Source organism: Eumetopias jubatus, unplaced genomic scaffold (assembly GCF_037043125.1).
Source record: "Eumetopias jubatus isolate StellerSeaLion01/CBP00866 unplaced genomic scaffold, mEumJub1_p1.0 scaffold_8, whole genome shotgun sequence".
Lineage (NCBI taxonomy): Eukaryota > Metazoa > Chordata > Mammalia > Carnivora > Otariidae > Eumetopias > Eumetopias jubatus.
The window spans coordinates 39,588,509-39,608,889 of NW_028274814.1; the positions used below are offsets into that span (position 1 = coordinate 39,588,509).

Sequence of the window (20,381 nt, forward strand, 5' to 3'; positions counted from 1 at the left end):
CTTTTCAATGCCATTAAAAGTTTAAAAGCTACTGTCAGAGAAAAGACCATCACAGATGAAAATCATTAGTCTTCCTTTAATCAGACACTACTATTAGAATCTCATATGGATCAATACTTACGTAAACTCACAACCACTAAAGAGACTTTTGCCACTCAAAAATCTAATACTCCATATACAGAGAATGTAATGCCCTGGTTTTTACAGGTTTAACCAGCTACGCATGTCACTCCAGTTGCTAACATATAAGCCTTATTAAGCAAAGAAAAGATAAAATCACACTGCCAATTAGACTTTCTTGTCAAGAAAGGAAAGTACAAGAGCCATTTTTTAAAATGAAATTTCACAGAACCAACCAAGTTTGACATACAAGAAAACATTTGTTTTAGGAGCCCACCTAATATACAAATAGCCCTTACACGCATCATAAGGATAAAACCCTTCTTTCCGCCCCCCCAGTCATCAGCATCTAAGAAGGAAATTAAGTTAAACTGCTAACAATACCACTCATATAATTTATATGTAGTCACATTATTAAAGGAATCCATTCTTCTTGGCGGGCAAAAACTTTTCATAATATACTCAGGTGCAGAAGCTGCTAAACTTGGTAAAATCCCCATTAACAAGTTCTCCCTAAGCTACCTTCTTTTTCAATTACCCAGCTGTCTAAACAGATTGTTGAGTTGGAGGGGAAGAAAAGGATGGCTATTCACTTCTAAAGAGGAGGAATAAACATTCCATAGTGAAAAGAACTGACAAAATGAAGGACAGTGGACAGTAAAATTGCCTCTTTTGGGCAAGTTGCCATCAGCAAGGAAGACCTGAAATAGACACATATGTGCAAACTAGCCACGTAAGCACTGAATAAACCCTAAAGATGCTGTGTGTGGTATGTGGGGAGGAGGAGTGTGTACAAAACTACTTGTCTTTTAGTTTACCCAGCAACATGATGGATAACATGAGCCCTACTGAGAGCTGCTGTTACACATCCTCACTATGGTTGTGATTCAAAATCATGCTCTTAACTAATGTTGACAATGTAAAAGCTTATCATCCAGATAGTGTCATATCATGGCATTTCAGTACTTATTATGCAATTTCTATAAAATATACAGTTTCCTATTTCTATACTAAATTCAATTATCCACAGGATCTAAAATAAATGATTTACAAAAAGCTTTGACTACAATACCCAAGAACAAAACTGGATCAGTTGTGCACAAACTTGAATGTGAACAATAAAAATGATTTAGAATGTTAAGTGGAAAGATACTCCTTTAAAGATGCTTGGGCTATCTGCAAAAAATAAAACCAAAAAACAAAACAAAAAAACAGAACAACAACAAAAAACCCCCAAAAACCCCTCTCCATTTTGTAGGAACAGAAACCACAGAATCCCTAAAATAACAATATAAGAATAATAATAATGGTGGTGGTGGTGAGGAGGAGGTGGTGATAACAGGTGATAACTAACACTTAAAAAGAATATTGTATTCTCATGGGGCACCTGGGTGGCTCAATGGGTTAAGTATCTGCCTTCGGCTCAGGTCATGATCTCAGGGTCCTGGGATCAAGTCCCGCATCCGGCTCTCTGCTGAGCAGGGAGTCTGTTTCTCCCTCTCACTCATTCTCTCTTCCCCACCTCCTCCTCTCTCAAATAAATATATAAAATCTTAAAAAAAAAAAAAAGAACATAGTATTCTTTTTAAGTCAGGCATTGTTATAAGAACTTTATATATAACAACTATTTAAGCATCACCAGAAGACTATGAAATAATTACTAGGCAATCTACCTCTAGAATCCTACTCTTAATCACTATGCTATAAATATGTTCTGTAATGAAAAAAAAACTAGAAAAGACAATCATACCAATGACTCAAGCATCTTTACATAAACTATCTCCTATTTTTAAATACTGTTTGCCTAATAAACATAGTACATTTTACTATGGTCACTTATACTAAAATAGTATCCCCTACTGAAGCAAAGAATGAAGGGTGAAGGTACCAAATCACTGCAAATGCAAAAGTGAATCTTCCATGGAAGGAACATATATCCAAACTCAATACACTCAAGCTAGTGGGCAGAGCCAAACGCACTTGATAATCAGGATTTCAGTATCATGATATTATTAAAACTGTGTAACCTGACTTCCAAGGGCTAGAAAGAACCTAGTTTGGACTAGAAAGCACTTGACAATGAAACAGTTAAAAAGATTTAAAAAGACTTTCCCTCTCTTGTTTTTGATCATATTGAAAATCAGTGACTGTTACAGAAAATGACATATTTTATAATTCTATGGGCTCTTTTCCTACTTTCCACAAACCCTATCTGATACAGAAAGAGATCATGAAGTACCTATTAGTGTATACTCAATTTCTGCATGAGTATAATTTTGTAGAGATCAAAGGAATTGGTGCTTATTCTCTATGTCTATGTCCTTGATGACAAACAGGGAGGAAGGGAATCAACCAGGTGTACACCAGTTTATTACCACAGAGAAGAACTAAGAACTCAAGATTTTTTAAAAATAACTATTTATAGAAAGATGACATTTCCTTCTCTAATCACAGTACAGTTCTGTTAACTGGGTTGTTAAAAAACAAAACAAAACAAAAATAACATAATTATTATATTATATAGAACCTTTATCTCCTCATACAATTTTTATTTTCCAGAGAGAAAAATGTATGAAACCAGAAGAAGACTAATGCCAAATGCATGCTACATGTGAATTCATCAAAGCTGCATACCAATTCCACATTGGCACAGATTTCTTGACATCTTTTGTTTTGGTTTTTATCAGGCTTGCCAGTTGTCAGGAACTATCATGTTTCAACGTGGGTGATTTATTACTAGTCAAGTGGAACTGACTACTCCGCCTTTGAGGTTCTAATCACTGAGTAAAGGTAAAAGAGACTTCCTCTAGGATATAGTTCTAAGGACAAGGAATCCCAAACACTTCTTGCAATCACCTACCTACTTTAAACATCATTTAAAGAATATTTTTTGATGATGTCTCCACAGTTGTTCTAAGCAGTCATCAGCATCAATTTACTGTGTGAAGCAAGTTACTCAGAGAGGCTCTGATCTTTACCTGCTTTGTTAATAGTACCTTCCAGTATCAATGGCAGAAGTACAGTCTGCATGAACAGTCATAACCGGGGGCAAAAAGGGGTCTACGGTAATAAAATATAAAAAGGAAAAATTTCCTAAGTCCCCTAATTTCTAGGTAACTGTTTATTTACTACCCTATGCTCTGGCAAAAAATACCAACTAGGCACAATTATTAATTTACCAAAATGAGTTTTTGCCCAGACTATTTATACTGGCCTTTAAATTTTATTTGTCCAGGGATGCCTTGGTGGCTCAGTCGGTTTAAGCATCTGCCTTCAGCTCAGGTCATGATCCCAGGGTCCTGGGATTGAGTCCCGCCTCAGGGTCCCTGCTCAGCAGGGAGCCTGCTTCTCCCTCTTCCTCTGCTGCTCCCCCTGCCTACATGAGCTCTCGCTCTCTCTCTCTCTCTGTCAAATAAATAAATAAATATCTTTAAAAAAAAAAGAAAGAAAGAAAGAAAACAATGTTATTTGTCCAACCATGTGTTTCCAGTGATTAGAAGACACAAGAACAACAAATCGTGAGAAACTCTAAGCAGTGTTTTAAATCAGTTTACGGTGTGAAAAGCTTCCATATCTATATTGGCAATTACTGTTTGTGGTCTTTAATAAGCCCAGCAAAGATTTTGGTTGGTAACTAATTATTTCTTTGGTTGAGTTTCCTTCTCAACTGTGTTCTCTCATCATGTAAGTCATGGAGCGGATTACTGTAATGAAAAACTAGCTGGCTATGCGGTCTTGGGCAAGTTACTTATCTTTCTAATTATTTATCATAAAACAAAAGAACACTAATATCCCTTTCAATTCTAAAATACAACTGTATCCTTACAGGGAAGCTTAGAACATTTAAAAAGTAATAAACTTCATCAGAGCACCACTGTATTTTATCTTAAAAACTGTTCAATTTGAACTATACAGAAAGTGTAGGTAAGACCTTTAGGAAAAGACACTCAGAGTCTACTGCTTCTGACAGATTTTATTAATTGCTGAGAGGGAAAGTAAGTTCCTTGATAACCTTGCTTATGGGACAGATAATGGAATTAGGGACCACTTGCTTAAAATAACTGGATAATATGAAGCAAAACCTGGGGAGACCAAAGGTCTCTGCCAGTCAAGATCTGCTTGGTAGGCAATTCTATAAATGTCTCAAATACTTTTTTATCTGGCAGGCATATATAAAAATTTGCCTGACCTTCTGATGCTAAAATCAAAGAAGATCCACAAATTCACAATGGCAATCCTTCGGAGGTGGTGACAATGGTGACACTGCACTTAGGAACTCAACTTACATCATCTATGTGAGTGGTATCCCTTTAAGTCGCAAAATAACAATGGCTATCAAGATATAATGGCCTTACATCTAATGGTTCAGTACATTTTAGTGATGGAAGAACCCAGTATTTTTAAATAACTAATTAAAGCAGACATACTAGGCTTAGTTTCAAAGAAAAAGCAGCCATGATTCTTGTTATTTATTAACAATAACAAAGTTGAGAAAAATCAAAGACATAACAGGTGGCTAGCTAAGTTACAGATGGTCTACCCACTGGATGGAATATTATGCAACCACATACAGTTTATTAACTGAGGATATGGAAACCTGTTTATCATATAATACTACGTGAAAAAGAAAAGTTATCAAAAAGTATGTACAATATTATCCCAATTTGAAGGAAGGAAAAGTTTAGTTTCACATAGAATTGTCCTTGTTATAAGGTTTTTTCCATCTTTTTTCAAATATTTAGAATAGACCTATACATCATTTCAATAATAATGACAAAAGCAAGAATTTTCTAAATGCTAAGAAAGAAATCTTAGGATTTGTGATAAGTAATATGATTAGGATTATGACAAGAGGAGTTCTCTTATCATATGTACTTATCAACATGGGAAATCTCTAGGGATTTCTGGAGGACATCTAAGTAACTCTTCATTTAACACACACCTTTCAGGGACCAAACAAATCAAGCTGTCAGAGACTTTGTTGGGGGGGGCGGTTTGCAAAGCTAAAATAAGACTGGGAAACCACTAATGAATGCAGAAAAACCCAGACTTCCAAAAACCAATGGAAATATAAGATCTGAAGGGAATACTAATGAGATGCTTCACATATTTTGAGTCTAAATTCAAGTTCATCTCACTAAACTTTTATTTCAGCCAAGCCTACTTTTATGGCTAACTTGTACTAATACTCAACCCTAGTGTGACAAGGCTGGGTTTCCCAGGAAGCAGACCTTGAGACAGATTTTACTATGCAAGAAGTTTATTAAAGGGTACTCCTGGGATCACTACCAGTGGAAAGGAAGGGGGTCAGGGGAGAACAGGATTGTGCACAGAGAGAATTCAGGGGCCACAAAGTTCCAAGGGATGCAGACAACCCCATGAGGAGCTCTGAATCCAGGATGATCTTTTAAGAGTTGTCTCAAGTCAGGGCAATGGATTCAATCCCTTGTATCCTACAGAGATCAATCATTGGGATTTCAATGGAAAATGGTATGCCCTTATGCAAGGGAGTTCTCTCACCAAGGCAATCTCCATAGGGGCTAACAACTAAGGACTATGTCAACAGCACTTCCAGCATCTGGGCGAATACAACCTCAACCCTGGAGGGGTGGGGGGAGGCGCTCTGGTCACTCATCACAGTATCCATTATACCCAGCAGCTATACTCTTTCTAGTTAAATTACAGTTAACATGAAATTGTTTGTATTTGAACAACTTATCTTGTATTTGAACCACACACATAGTTTAATGGCTTTGTAAAACCCAGAGACCCTTCTTCCCAAACTTGTTTCTTTCATAGATGGTGGACATTTTTAATCAGGAGTTCATGGATGGCAGGGATGTATGATGTCAGAATCCACATAAATGAGTTATGTACATTTTTATATGGAGAGAGCCCACAGCTTTCATCAGATTGTCAAAAGGATAGGGGAAGTTAAAAATCATTCATCAGTGGCATTCTTTTCAAATACCCAGAATGTTGTTTAAAATGAACAGCCACTTCACTTAAAATTGCTCACTTAGCTACTTTATAAATATACTGTGTTACCAAATTTGCTGTGTGTAAAATAAGAGTCTGGCCTGGGTGAGACACAGGGAGAATGGATCAAAACAATAATTCCTTTTCTATATACAATGGAAACCTAAGGATCTTACCAAATTTAGTAAATTTTCCTTGATAGATTTGGATGAATTTTTTTTTAAGATGTTATTTATTCATTTGACAGAGAGCGGGAGAATGCGCACAAGCAGGGGGAGGAGCAGAGGAAGAGTGAGCAGCAGGCTCCCCGCTGAGCAGGGAGCCCAACATGGGGCTCAATCCCAGGAACCCTGGGACCATGACCTGAGCCGAAGGCAGATACTTAACCGATTCAGCCACCCAGGCACCCCTGAATTTTCTAATCCAAAAAAAATTCCTCTAGAGAAAAAAGGGTTAGGAGAAAAAAGCAAGCAGGTCTGGCAATTACAGGAAGATGAAACAGATAAAGAACAAAATACATGTCTGATACTTGAAGCTATTTTCTGGTTAGGGTGCACATACTGGTGTAACAGAAAGAAGAAACAGCACGAAAAGCTGCTTCATGGAAGTCTGATTTAATAACTTCTTCAAGGTGGTTAATTATTTCAACTTCTTAACCAGAGTTGACAGGTACCTGGGCATTTATCCAAACGGCCATTCCCACAGGTGAGAATGCAATGCAAGTTAATTCATGTCAAATTAGAAGCAGTTTTTAAGTAGAAGAAAATATTGACTGTGCTTCAAAACTTTGATCAGTTTTTTTTTAATCCTTTGTCCCTTTCTAGATACTTATCTATATATTTACTACTCTGACAAGTTCCTGCTATGAGGTATCCTGAGAGACCTCTAAGAACAACCTTCATCACAACAGGGATCTGACCCTTTCATATGTGCTTGCTATTTACCATTTTCAAGTTTAAAATGTGTGCTCAATCAAAATAGAAATCAGGGCACTCTGAACTAGAGCTTGCAAGACTCTGAGAATATTTATATGGCATTCTATCAATAGAAAATGGACCCAGATAAACATAAATCCTCAAGTTATTCACTAATTATTCAAACACAGTTAAAAATCCAAGGAAATGATGTTTTAATAAGGGTCATAATTACTTCTATATTGTATAAAGCATTACAATGTAAGCCTCTGAATGGTTCTTATTTATATTATACCTTAGCACTTAAAAATAAGGAAAGGAAGAAGTACAACTATCTCTTTGCAGATGGCATGATCTTATATACAGAAATTACTAAAAAATCCACTCAAACACTATTAGAGCTAATAAACAAGTTTAGCAAAGTTGCAAAATACAAAATCAATATACAAAAATCAGTTGTATATCTGTATAAAAATTAATAATATGAAAATGAAATGAAGAAAATTCCATTTACAATGGCATCAAAAAGAATAAAATATTCAGGAATAAATGTAAAGAAGTTCAAGACTTATAAAGTGAAAACTACAAAACAATGATAAAGGAAATTAATGACGACCTAAGAAAGGTGAAAGACACCCCATGTTCATCAACTGAAAAACTTGGTATTTTTAATATGGCAATACTCCCCAAACTGATGAACAGATTCAACACAATCCCTATCAAAGTTCCAAATGCCTTTTTCACAGCAATGGACACACTGATCTCAAAATTCATATGGAATTACAAGAGACACCCCCCCAAAAAAACAATCCTGAAAAGGAACAAAGGTAGAGGATTCACAATTCCCAATATCTAAACCTACAAAACTCTATAGTAATCAAGACAGGGTCATATGACATGTGGAGAGGCATATACATCGATGGAACAGAATTAAGAGTCCAGAAATGAACACACGTGTCCATAAACACCTGAGTTTTAGCAAGAGTCCTAAGACCATTCAATGAGAAAAGATTTGTCTTTTCAACAAATGGTGCTGGGACAACTGGATACCCACATACAAAATAATGAAGTTGACCCCTACCTTACACCAAAAATTAACTTGGAATGGATCAAAGATCTAAATACAAAATCTAAAACTACAAAATCATAGGAGAAAATGTAGGAAGAAATCTTTGTGACCTTCAATTAGGCAATTGGTTTATTTGACATGACACCAAAAGCAAAAGCAATCAAGAAAAAAAATAAACTGGCCCTGATCAAAATTTAAAACTCTTGTGCGCCAAAGGATGCTATCAAGTAAGTGAAAAGATAACCCAGAGACTGGGAGAAATATTTGCAAATTCCTTATCAATATGGGTGGAGTCTCCAATATATAAAGACTTTCCAGAATTCAATTACAAAAAGACAAATAATTGAAAAATAATCAAAAAAATATGAATAGGCATTTCTCCAAAGAAGATATACAAATGGCCAAGTACATGAAAAGATGTTCAACATCATTAGTCATTATGGAAATGCAAATGAAAACCACAAAAAGATACCACTGCATACCCATCAGAATGACTATTTTAAAAAGAAAAATAACACATGTTGACAGGAACGTCATAGAGCAGCTTTAGAAACAGTTTGGCAGTTCCTCAAAAAGTTAAATATGAAGTTAACATCGATTCCATTCTTAGATATATACACAAGAGAAATGAAAACATAAGTTCATACAAAAACTTATACATCAATGTTCACAGAATCATTATTCATAATAGGCAAAAACTATAAACAACCCAAACGTCCATAAACTAATGAATGGATACATAAAATATGCTATATTCACCCTAATGGATATTATTCAGACATAAAAAGGAATGAAGTACTGATACTTGAGTGAAGAATTACAATGAGTTAACCTTAAAAACATTATGTTAAAAAACAGCCAGACACAAAAAGTTGCATATTATACAATTATGTTTATAGGAAATGTCAGAACAAGCGAATGCATAGAGATAAAAAGATTAGGGGTTGCCAGAGGATAAGGGGTTGTGATGCTAACAGGTATGGGTTTCTTCTTGAAAATGTTCTGGAACTAAATAGTGGTGATGGTTGCACAAAGTTGTAAGTATACACAAAACAATGAATTCTATAGCTTAAAATGGTAAATTCTATGATATATGAATTACAGCTCAATTAGGGAAAAAAATTATTTAATTAGCCCCTAGTGCTAGCTTAAAAATCCTAAGCCTAAGATTTATCCTGTTTTATTCCCCCAAATAACACAAAACAATTTAGCCAAGTTTCTCTGTTCTTTAAAGACTTTAGGGAGCCTGGGTGGCTCAGCTGGTTAAGTGACTGCCTCGGCTCAGGTCAAGATCCTGGGATCCTGGGATCGAGTCCCACATCGAGCTTCCCCTGCTCAGTGGGGAGCCTGCTTCTCTCTCTGCCTCTGCCTGCCACTCCCCCTGCTTGTGCTCTCTCTCTCTCTTTCAAATAAAAAAAAAAATCTTAAAAAAAAAAAGACTTTAAAATTCTTTTGAATCTATGCACACACTCAGTCATCTTCTAAATGGCAGTCTCTTCCCTATGAGAGCACTAATATACAAAGTCTTCATCTAGACAGTTGCACTTCTCACCTAAGGTGAAGCTCTAAAATAAATACGTAGCATTAATTCACCCTCTGCTGTTAGTACATCCTTTGTATCCTTTCTTTACACCTTATTCCTTTGTACTCTTTTTTTATGTTTTTATACCCTGTGATAATTCCTGAATTGGGTAAAACAATTATAGACTGTTTAGAATTCCTTCTGATTTGAAGTGACTTCTGTTGGGAATGGTGGATGACAGTAGAAGCTCTATGAATAACAGATTAAGACACTGAGTAACACGGAAACAGAAAAATTCCTCTAAGGGGCGCCTGGGTGGCTCAGTCGTTAAGCGTCTGCCTTCGGCTCAGGTCATGATCCCAGGGTCCTGGAATCAAGCCCCACATTGGGCTCCCTGCTCAGCAGGGAGCTTGCTTCTCTCTCTCCCACTCCCTCTGCTTGTGTTCCCTCTCTTGCTGTGTCTCTGTCAAATAAATAAATAAAATCTTAAAAAAAAAAAAAAGAAAAGAAAAATTCCTCTTCCATTCTGATTAATAAGTCTGCAACATTGTAAGACACTAAAAAAGGGACTAAGAGCTTTATCACCATAGCACACACAAAAAAATCTTAACCTCATATTCTCAATCCTTTATTCAACATTTTTATTGAACTGGAGCAGATATTTTTTCCAAAGATGGCCACAATAATACCTCCCACCTTACAAGCTCCTCTGCAATGTGGCTTTGCCACAGCTCCGTTAAGAAGTGAAGTGTATTTCTTGACCCCCCCGAATCAAGGTAAGTCCTGTGACTATGACAAACAGAACACAGCAGAAGGAATCTTCTGCCACTTCTAAACCCATTCATAGCACAACCCTTAACTGGTCAGGCAGCTTCTGCTTCTAACATCTATGACTGTGGAGTCAGGTGCCACATAAGAAGTGTGATGACTCTCATCATGCTGTGGGATACCCAGGACATATGCAGAAGCCCTGAGGCAAAAGAGACCATGTAGCCATGTAGCCATGCAGCCAGAGGCCATGGAGTACATAGACAGAATGTATGCAAGTGAAAAACAGCTTGGCAGTGGATCGTCCAACTGCTCACACCCCCAGCTGTCACCAAACATATCAGGGACAAACTACCCAAGAGAGCCCTTCCTGAATTCATGACTCACAAATAAGTGAGCATTCAAAAATGGTTGTTTAAGCTACCAAGCTTTAGAAATAGTTCATTATTCAGATGAAGGTTTTTCTCCATCTATTATAAAGCAGTGCTATTGCTATTGTTGCTTTAATCACTTATAACTGAACTTTATTGTTTCTAGATTATCAGAAGGTAGAGATGAGGGGTATTGTGTTTGTTTTATTGTTTTTATTTTTGGAGAGAAATGTTCTGGAAGTAGAAAGGATGGTGAGCAGGAATATATCATAATTAATTTATAACAAGGTAAACTTTTCTTAGGGACTAACTCATCACTCATTACAAAATGTCACTTGTATAATACCAACATCATTTAAAAAGTTATCTATTGACAAACTAGAAGTTAAATAGACTGCCCAAGTTCAGCTATCAACCTCCTTAAGGTTTTCTTGAAAAAAAGGGGGTGGAGGGAATGGAACAAGGAAGGTTATATGAAGCAAAGTAAATCCATATGGAGTATATTCCCCAACAAAAATATCATCATCAATCAGACTTCATCTACTAAACATTCTGGTTTTTGATAAAACATTTTAAGAATTTAGCTGTACATATTCTCCATAAACAAAAAAATTTAAACTGTGTTCTATTAAAAAAAATAAGTGAAAGAATGAAAAAAGAAAATTCTAAAGCCTAAATATATTAAGTTTCCAACTTAATATTTGATTAGAGACTGACTTGGTTCTCTCTTTCGCTTCATTAACAGCTGGGTTGTGACTTAAAAATAATAACACTTAGAAAACATTGCAATTAATCCTTATTAAAAATAAAATATGACAATTTTTAAAAATATTAATTTTCTGAGTAAAATTACCAAACACTGTTTTTTAGTGATAAAACATATTCTCCTTTCCATCTTATGATATGGAAAAAGTGAAGAAAGTAACACTATCTTAACCAAGACTCCACAGAAAACAAATAGAATATATAAAATACCTATTCTTTCTGATTTCCTACCAAAAACAAAATAACAAAAGAGACTTAAAGAACCAATCTAGGACCAAACTAACAAACCAACTGCAACGTTCTAATTATATATATCAATCAGCTTTCTGCTACTGTTAAATCTAAACTCTAAATACCCAAACCTAGGAAACTGGAGAAGCAAAGCAAAATCAACGTAAGTTATAGAAGCATAGAAGGCAATGATGGTAACATCTGCGTCAGCAAATTAAACTCCAAGCTACATTATCATTTATAATCAATCAAGCAAGAAGCTGTACAATTTTAACACAGATTTCTGAATGCAGCTCAGATTCAAATGCTCAATTACATTTTCCAGGTCAGTGACTTGTTATAAAGATAAGAAATTTACTGTAACACAAAACTACTTAAAACCATAGGGGAGAACCCTGGGAAGGAGGAGCCCAATGCTAATCCCATTGTACAGCATGCTTGGCCATCTGCTATTGTCCCATTCTGTTTTCTGAGCACAGGGTTATCCCAGTGCATACAAACACGTCCACTGCCTAGAGAGTCAGGAGATTGTGGGTGGGCAGTGGTGGCCAAAAGAGAGCCACAAACAGTGCAGAGTATGTGACTCACAATCAAGCCATCATCACAGCTGCTACTGTTCTCAAAAAACAATGATTTTTTTAAAAATGCATATCTAATATACCCAAAGTAATGTCAAAGTAATGTTTCCTGGTATTCCTCCTTAAATATTAAAGTATTTAAACATTACTTAAACATACAATAATAAATATTTGTTAAAAAAATGATTATAGAAAACTGATGCCGGAAAAAAAAGGATGAAAACAGAATTAACCTATCCCTCTTCCTTATGAAGTAAGTCTCTGAATCAAAAAGTAAAGTAGGTTAACTGTGCAAAATTAAGCCATCTGTCCAGGAATAGCTTAAGTTCTACCTGAAAGGTTATCTCAATACCCCACTGCAGATAAATTTTCAGTTTTTGACAGAAAACCTTCAAGGCCAGAGAAAAGAAAAGCTGAATGTTCTTTATTAGTTTCCTAATTAAACTAAAAGGAAAATAAAGATGAGTATATTCACTGAAAACTTCCTCATTATGTAAGAACTGGGAATAATTTTCCCAAAGACCAGGTAATGAGAATTCATAATAAGAAAGAAAAGGCATCCATAGACAGAGCTCCACCAGACACTTTTAAGAATTCCTGTTACAAAAAAAAAAAAAAAAAAAGAATTCCTGTTACAAAAATGTTCAAAAAGCAAAGGCAGAATTCCAAGGCATGACACTGTGGAAAGGAACACTATTCCAAGTTTTCATTCACACTGCTCTCTGGGCTTGGGATTTCTTACTCCTTCCCCATTTGCTCAGCAAACGTTCATTCAATTTCAAGACTTAGTTCCGTTCACACAAGTTCAAATCGAAAAATTCTTGCTTTGTATCCCACTACACACCATGTATATCACCACTTCTTTAAAACTTTGAGAGCAGAAACCACATCTTATTTGTCTATGTACTTAGCTCAGTGCCTACTAGATAGCAGAAGGCACTACACCAAATGGATGAATGAAGGCAGTTTTCCAGGGAAGCCACAAAACACAATTTGACTATGCAACTATAAATGTACTCAGTAAGGGAGAAAAGGGAGAAAGAGCAAACAATTCTCCAGTGTATATAAATATATACATTGCTCCAGTGTATATAAATATATCCACTGGTTAGAAAGCTAGGAAAATGTGTGGGTAGTGGTCCTGAAAAAGCCAAAAACAGGGGCGCCTAGGTGGCTCAGATGGTTAGGCGTCTGCCTTCGGCTCAGGTCATGATCCCAGGGTCCCGGGATCGAGTCCCACATCGGGCTCCCTGCTCCTTGGGAGCCTGCTTCTCCCTCTGCCTCTCTCTCTCTCTCTCTCTGTCTCTCATGAATAAATAAATAAAATCTTTAAAAAAAAAAAAAAAAGCCAAAAACAGCTGAGTATATCGCTGGCTCACAACCCAGGCATCACTGTAAGAAAGAATTATATAGTGATCTCTCCAACTGACTCAGATTTTTAAGCCAGGTTTACAAGGGTCTGAATGAAGAACACAGAGAAATAAGAATTTTAAAAAAGGCTAGACCTGAAAACAAACTGAGCTTACAAGAAAAAAAATTCTACAGACAACAAAAAGAGCTTTGAGAATTGTTTCGATAATCAATCTGAAAGAGGTACAATATATCACAAAAGCCTTTTCTGGTCTATTCAACATTTTATCACTTATATGAAAGTATAAAGAATATGCTCATAAATGGGTAGAAAGCATAAAGCTGAAGTAAAACTTAGTAAGAATAAACAATATTAAGGGGCGCCGGGTGGCTTGCAGTCAGTTAAGTGTCTGCCTTCAGCTCAGGTTATGATCTCAGAATTCCAGGATCAAGACTGGCATCATTCAATGATGCTCCCTGCTCAGTGAGGAGTCTGCTTGTCCCTCTCCCTCTGCCCCTCCCCCAACTCATGTGCACATGCTCTCTCTCTCACAATTAAATAAAAATCTTAAAAGAAAAAGAATAAACAATATTAACACCTTATATCCACAGTATGCAACACTTTACAGGTTCCAAAGTACTTTCCAACACATTACATCATTTAACAAAAACCTCCTGAGGTAACTATTATACCCTGTCTATAGTTGAAAAAACTGGAGGTTAGTCAGTTTCAGTGAGTTGCCCAATATCACATACCAGTGAGGGCCAAGAATATTAATAATGTTCTAATCATCTCTCTTGCAATTAAATCCAAAGTTCCAACGGGAAAAGTAAAGTACAGGAGAAAAATGAGTTCAGACAAATAACTGCCATCAGAAAAATTAACCAGGGCAAAGGAGAACACTGGGAGGAACAGAAATATATCATCTAGAAAAACAAGATCTGAGGGCTGTCAAATGATCTCAATATCTAAAAAGTCATTCTGCAGGAGGAGGGTTATACTTGTTCGATACAGCCCCAAGTTAATCTCAATCAGCAAATACTGTAAATAGCCAAATTCTGGTTCAATGAAAGAGGGTCAAACTGTCCAAGTCATCAATTCATCATAATTGGACATATTTGACCATAAGCTGAATAAACCCTTTTGCCTGAGAATTTATATGAAAAATTTTAATCAGACAGTTAAATTTTATCAAGTAGGACCCTACATTGGTATCAGACATTGTTCCAAAATGTACCAATGATTCTAGGGATAGGGTGATTCTAATTTTAGAATTATAAAATTAGAAATAAATTTAAAGTGAAATATATGAAAAGTTCTTTTTCAAAGAAAATACTAATATGTATATATACAGAGGCTTTTTTTCTAAGCATTTTTCAAATTAATATTTAAACAGTGGAAAACAAAAGATATTATATCTTTTATACCAATGTACCATGCAAATTTAACAAAACTTAATCTGCCTCCAGTTATTTTAAATTATGTTAATATTTAATATATACATATTATGAAGTATAATAAATTAAATACATACAAACTCATTACCCATTTTAAGATACTTATATATCCCTCTTTATGTCATCTCTCTACCTTCCCTACCTCTAGAAGAAATGACTTTGCTGAATTTTTATCCTAAACATTCCTTTCCCTTAAAATAACAGGTTCCATTGTGTGACTATACCAAATTTACCTACTCACTCTTCTCTTAATGAACTTTTGTATAATGTTTCCTCAGTTTTGTTTTGTTTTGTTTATAGCCAAACAAGGCCACTATGAACATTCCAACACATGTCCTGGAGTTCATCTAAAGTATCTGTACCAAGGAAGATATGCTTACGTTTAATTTTATAACTACTTTCCAAAGTAGTTGTACCAACTTAAAAATCCAATAGCACTGTTCAAAAAATCCAGTTGCCATATTTATCAACACTTGATACTGTCACAGACTTCTTAATTTTTGCCAACATAGCAAAAAAGAATAGGTATAAAATTGTTTCTTAATCTGGTTTTATTTTACATTCCCCTGATTACATTCAGGGTAAATACTTCTCATATTTATTTGTAAGGTATACTTCCTCATATTACATATGTTTCACTGATAGTTACATAGGTTATAAAAGTATAAAACCATGTATCCTGATCTAATATATGGGGCATGCATAAACACCAAAATTAAATTTTCAACTCTGGGACAAAACTGAGGACAATACTATCAAGTAAAGATATGCCAAGGGACATCAACTGTATTTGAAATTTTACTTCTTAAGCTGAATAATTACCATTACTTATTATATTATTCTCTATATTCTTCGTATCTCTGAAACAGTTATAAAATATAAAAAGATAATATAATAAATAAACAAGAACTTAGGAAACATAGCACCTATGACTTTTCTTGAAAATTTTTCAAAGGAATTCTAGAGCAACCATGAATTAAATAAAAATTTAAACCTTGGGGTATGAAGCAGGAAGATGGCAGCAGAAGAGGAGGACCCTAGGCTCACCATGTCTCACAAACACAACTAGACAACTATCAAGTCATCCTAAATACCCCAGAAATCAACCTCATGACTGACAGAACAAAGTCTACAACTAAAGGGAGAGAAGAGGCCACATGGAAGAAGATAGGAAGTACGGAGACATGGTTTGGGGGAGACACAGATCCTGGGTGCTGCAGAGGGAGGGAAGCCATGGTGAGAAAAGGGCGAGAGACAGAAAGAGGAGCACACAGGGGAAAGCACAAGGAGAACACTTCCCCAAAGCCACTGACTTGGAAAATGAGAGGAGCCACATTTCATGAGTTCTTGTAAGCAGTAGGGATTAAAGCCTGGAGTTTTAAAGGTCAGCCGGCTTGGTTGGGATAGAGTCTGGAGGGCACTGTGCTGCTCCTGGAGAGATGGCAGGCAAACAACCTGGGGGCAGACAGTGCAGAAACAACGATCTGAAGAGCATCTGGGGCACACAGTGGGGAGATCACACACTTTTCTCAGAGCACTTCCCTGAGAGGCAACATTCACAGAGACACATCTCTGGGAACAATGGAGCTTGACAACACCATTTCCTTCCCCTGCCCCTCAGCATAAATACAGAGCCAACTGCGGAAAGCAGCACAGCACCCACATTGGCTGCTTAACTTGCTTACACTAAGCCCTACCCTCCCTGGGCTCTAGTGGAACTACCCCCCTCAGTCACGTTTGCCTCAGTCCCAGTGCTGCAGGACCCTGCCCCAGAAGACCAGGACAAATCCCTGTCCATACCATGTCTCCAGACCCGAGAGTTTTGCAGGGCCTCAGTTATGGTGGAGATGGTGACAGGTCTCATTTCACAAGTAGACCAGAGCACACTTAGCTAAAACCTGCCATATTCAGGCCAGGGAACAAACACTGCCCACAGCAGGAAAGGAGAGCCTCTATATATGACTGGCCTAAAGGGCAGAACAGCCAGAACACAAAAGCAGAGCTCATGCAGCACACATAGGAGACACTCCTTGACACGTCCCTCCCTGGGAACTACATGACCTCTTCTTCATAAGGCCATAACTTTCAGGAGGATATATAACTGGCTTTTCTAACACTCAGAAGAAGGCAGAGACTTAGACAAAATGTGAAGACAGAGGAATTTGACAGAGGAATTTATCCCAAATGAAAGAACAAGATAAGGCCATGGCCAGAGATCTTTGTGAAATAGACATAAGGAACATACCTGATGAAGAATTTAAAGCAAAGATCATAAGGATACTCACTGGCCTTGAGAAAAGAAGATATCAGTGAGACCCTTACCACAGAGATAAAAGAGCTAAAAAAGAATCAAAAGAGATGAAGAGTGTAATAAATGAAATTAAAACCATGCTTGATGCAAGGAACAGCAGGCTGGAAGATGCAGAGAAACAAATTAATGACCTAGAAGACAAAGTAATGATAAGCAATGAAGTTGAACAAAAGAGAGAAAAGAATTATGCCACACAAGAATAGATTTAGGGAACTCAGTGACTTCATCAAACATAATTAACATTCATATTATAGAAGTCCCAAAAGAAGAAGAGAGAAAAGGGGGCAGAAAATTCATTTCAAGAAATAATAGCTGAGGGGCGTTTGGGTGGCTCAGTCAGTTTAGCATCTGCCTTCAGCTCAGGTCATGATCTCAGGATCCTAGGATTGAGCTCCACGTCAGGCTCTCTGCTCAGTGGGGAGCCTGCTTCTCCCTCTTCCCCTGCCTGCTTCTCCCCCTGTTTGTGCATGCACTCTCTCTCTCTCTCTGTCAAATAAATAAATTAAAATCTTAAAAAAAAAAAAAAAAAGGAAATAATAGCTGAAAATTTCCCTCATCTGGGGAAGGAAACAGACATCCAGCTCCAGGAGGCAAAGAGAACTCCCCTCAAAATCATTAAAAGCAGGCCAACACCAAGACATATTGTAATTACATTTGCAAAATACAGTGATAAAGAAAAGATCTTAAAAGCAGCAAGACAAAAGAAGTCATAACTTACAAGGGAAAACCCATAAGGCTAGCTGGAGATTTCTCAATAGAAACTTGGCAAGCCAGAAGGGCGTGACATGATCTATTCAAAGTGCTGAATGGGAAAAATCTGCAGCCAAGAATACTCTATCCAGCAAGGCTATCATTCAGAATACAAGGAGAGATAGAGTTTCCCAGGCAAACAAAAACTAAAGGAGTTTGTGACCACTAAACCAGTCCTGCAAGAAATATTAAAGGGGACTCTTTGAATGGAAAGGAGAGACCAAAAATGACAATAAAAGGTAGGAAAAACAAAAGCAGTATAAATGAATACTTCTCTAAAAATCAGTCAAGGAACTCACACACAAAAAAGGATATAAATATAATAACAAATACCTAAAACATAGGGAGGACAGGAAGAAAGAATGGGTTCAAACTTGAATGAACATCACCTTAATATAGAGCGATATTTGGGGGTGTCTGGGTGGCTCAGTCAGTTAAGCTTCCAATTCCTGATTTCAGCTCAGGTCATGATCTCAGAGTCGTGAGATGGAGCCCTGCATCAGGCTCCATGCTCAGCAGGGAGTCTGCTTGAGATTCTCTCTCTCCCTGTCTCTCTGCCCCTCCCTCTCATGCTCACACTCTCTCTCTAAAATAAATAAATACATCTTTTAAATATATATATACACACATATATATATAGACCGATATTTGCAGAAGAGGTTATATACAAACCTAATGGTAACCATATCAAAAAACACTAACATGCAAAGAACAAAGAGAAAGAAATCCAAATATATCACTACAGAAAATCAGCAAAAGATGAAAAAGACAAGAAAGGATCAGAGAAAATCTCTAGAAACAACCACAAAACAAGTAATAAAATGGCAATAAATACATATCAATAATTACTCTGAATGTGAATAGATTATATGCTCCAATCAAAAGACACAGGGTGTCAGAATGGATTAAAAAAAAAATACCCATCTATATGCTGCCTACAAGAGACTCATTTTAGACCTAAAAACATCTCCAGATTGAAAGTGAGGGGATGGAGAAACAATTACTACACAAATGGATGTCAAAAAAAAAAGCTGAATACCAATACTTATATCAGACAAACTAGCCTTCAAAGACTGTTAAGAGACAAAGAAGAGCACTACATAATAATAAAGGGGAGAATTCAACAAGAAGATACAACAATTGTAAATGTTCATGCACCCAACATGGGAGCACCCAAATATATAAAACAATAATAAACATAAAGGAACTAATTGCTAATAACAAAATAATAGGGGATTTTAACACCCCACTTACATCAACGGACAGGTCATCTTAGCAGAAAGTCAACAAGGAGACAATGGCTTTGAATGACACACTGGACCAGATGGGCTTAACAGATTTATTCAGAACATTCCATCCTAAGACAGCAGAACACATTCTTTTCAAGTGCACATGGAACATTCTCCAGAATAGAACACCTATTAGGTCACAAACAGGCCTCAATAAATACAAAATGACTGAAGTCATACTATGCACCTTTTCTAACCCCACACTATGAAACTAAAAGTCAACCACAAGAAAGTCTTGGAAAGAGTACAAATACATGGGCGTTAAACAACATGCTACTAAACAATGAATGGGTCAACTAAGAAATCAAAGAAGAAATTAAAAAGTACATGGAAACAAATGAAAATGAAAACACAATGGTCCAAAACCTCTGGGATGCAGCAAAAACAGTTCTAACAGGAAAGTTTATAGCAATACAGGCCTATCTCAAGAAGCAAGAGAAACTTCAAATAAACAACCCAAACTTACACCTAAAGGAGCTAGAAAAAGACCAACAAACAAAGCCTAGGACCAACAGAAGGAAGGAAATAATAAATATTAGAGGAGAAATAAAATGATACAGAAACTTTAAAAAGAAAAAGAAAAAGAACAGGTCAGTGAAACCAGAAGAGCTGGTTCTTTGAAAAAATTAATAAAATTGATAAACCCCTTGCCAGACTTATTAAAAAGAAAAGAGAAAGGACCCAAATAAATTAAATCACAAATGAGAGAGGAGAAATAACCAACATCAGAAAAATACAAACAATTGTACAGGAATATTATCAAAAACTATATGCCAACAAACTGGACAACCTAGAAGAAATGAATAAATTCCAGGATATATAAACTATCAAAACTGAAACAGGAAGAAATAAGAAACTTGAACAGACCAACTACCAGCAAAGAAACTGAATCAGTAATCAAAAATC

The 20,381-nt window shown here is 36.4% G+C and overlaps 1 protein-coding gene across 3 annotated transcripts in view; it reads right to left on the minus strand.

Annotated features, from left to right (window-relative positions):
- The window catches only part of ERC1 (ELKS/RAB6-interacting/CAST family member 1), a 563,373-nt gene that overhangs the window by 395,246 nt on the left and 147,746 nt on the right, over positions 1 to 20,381 (minus strand). The window lies entirely within an intron of this gene.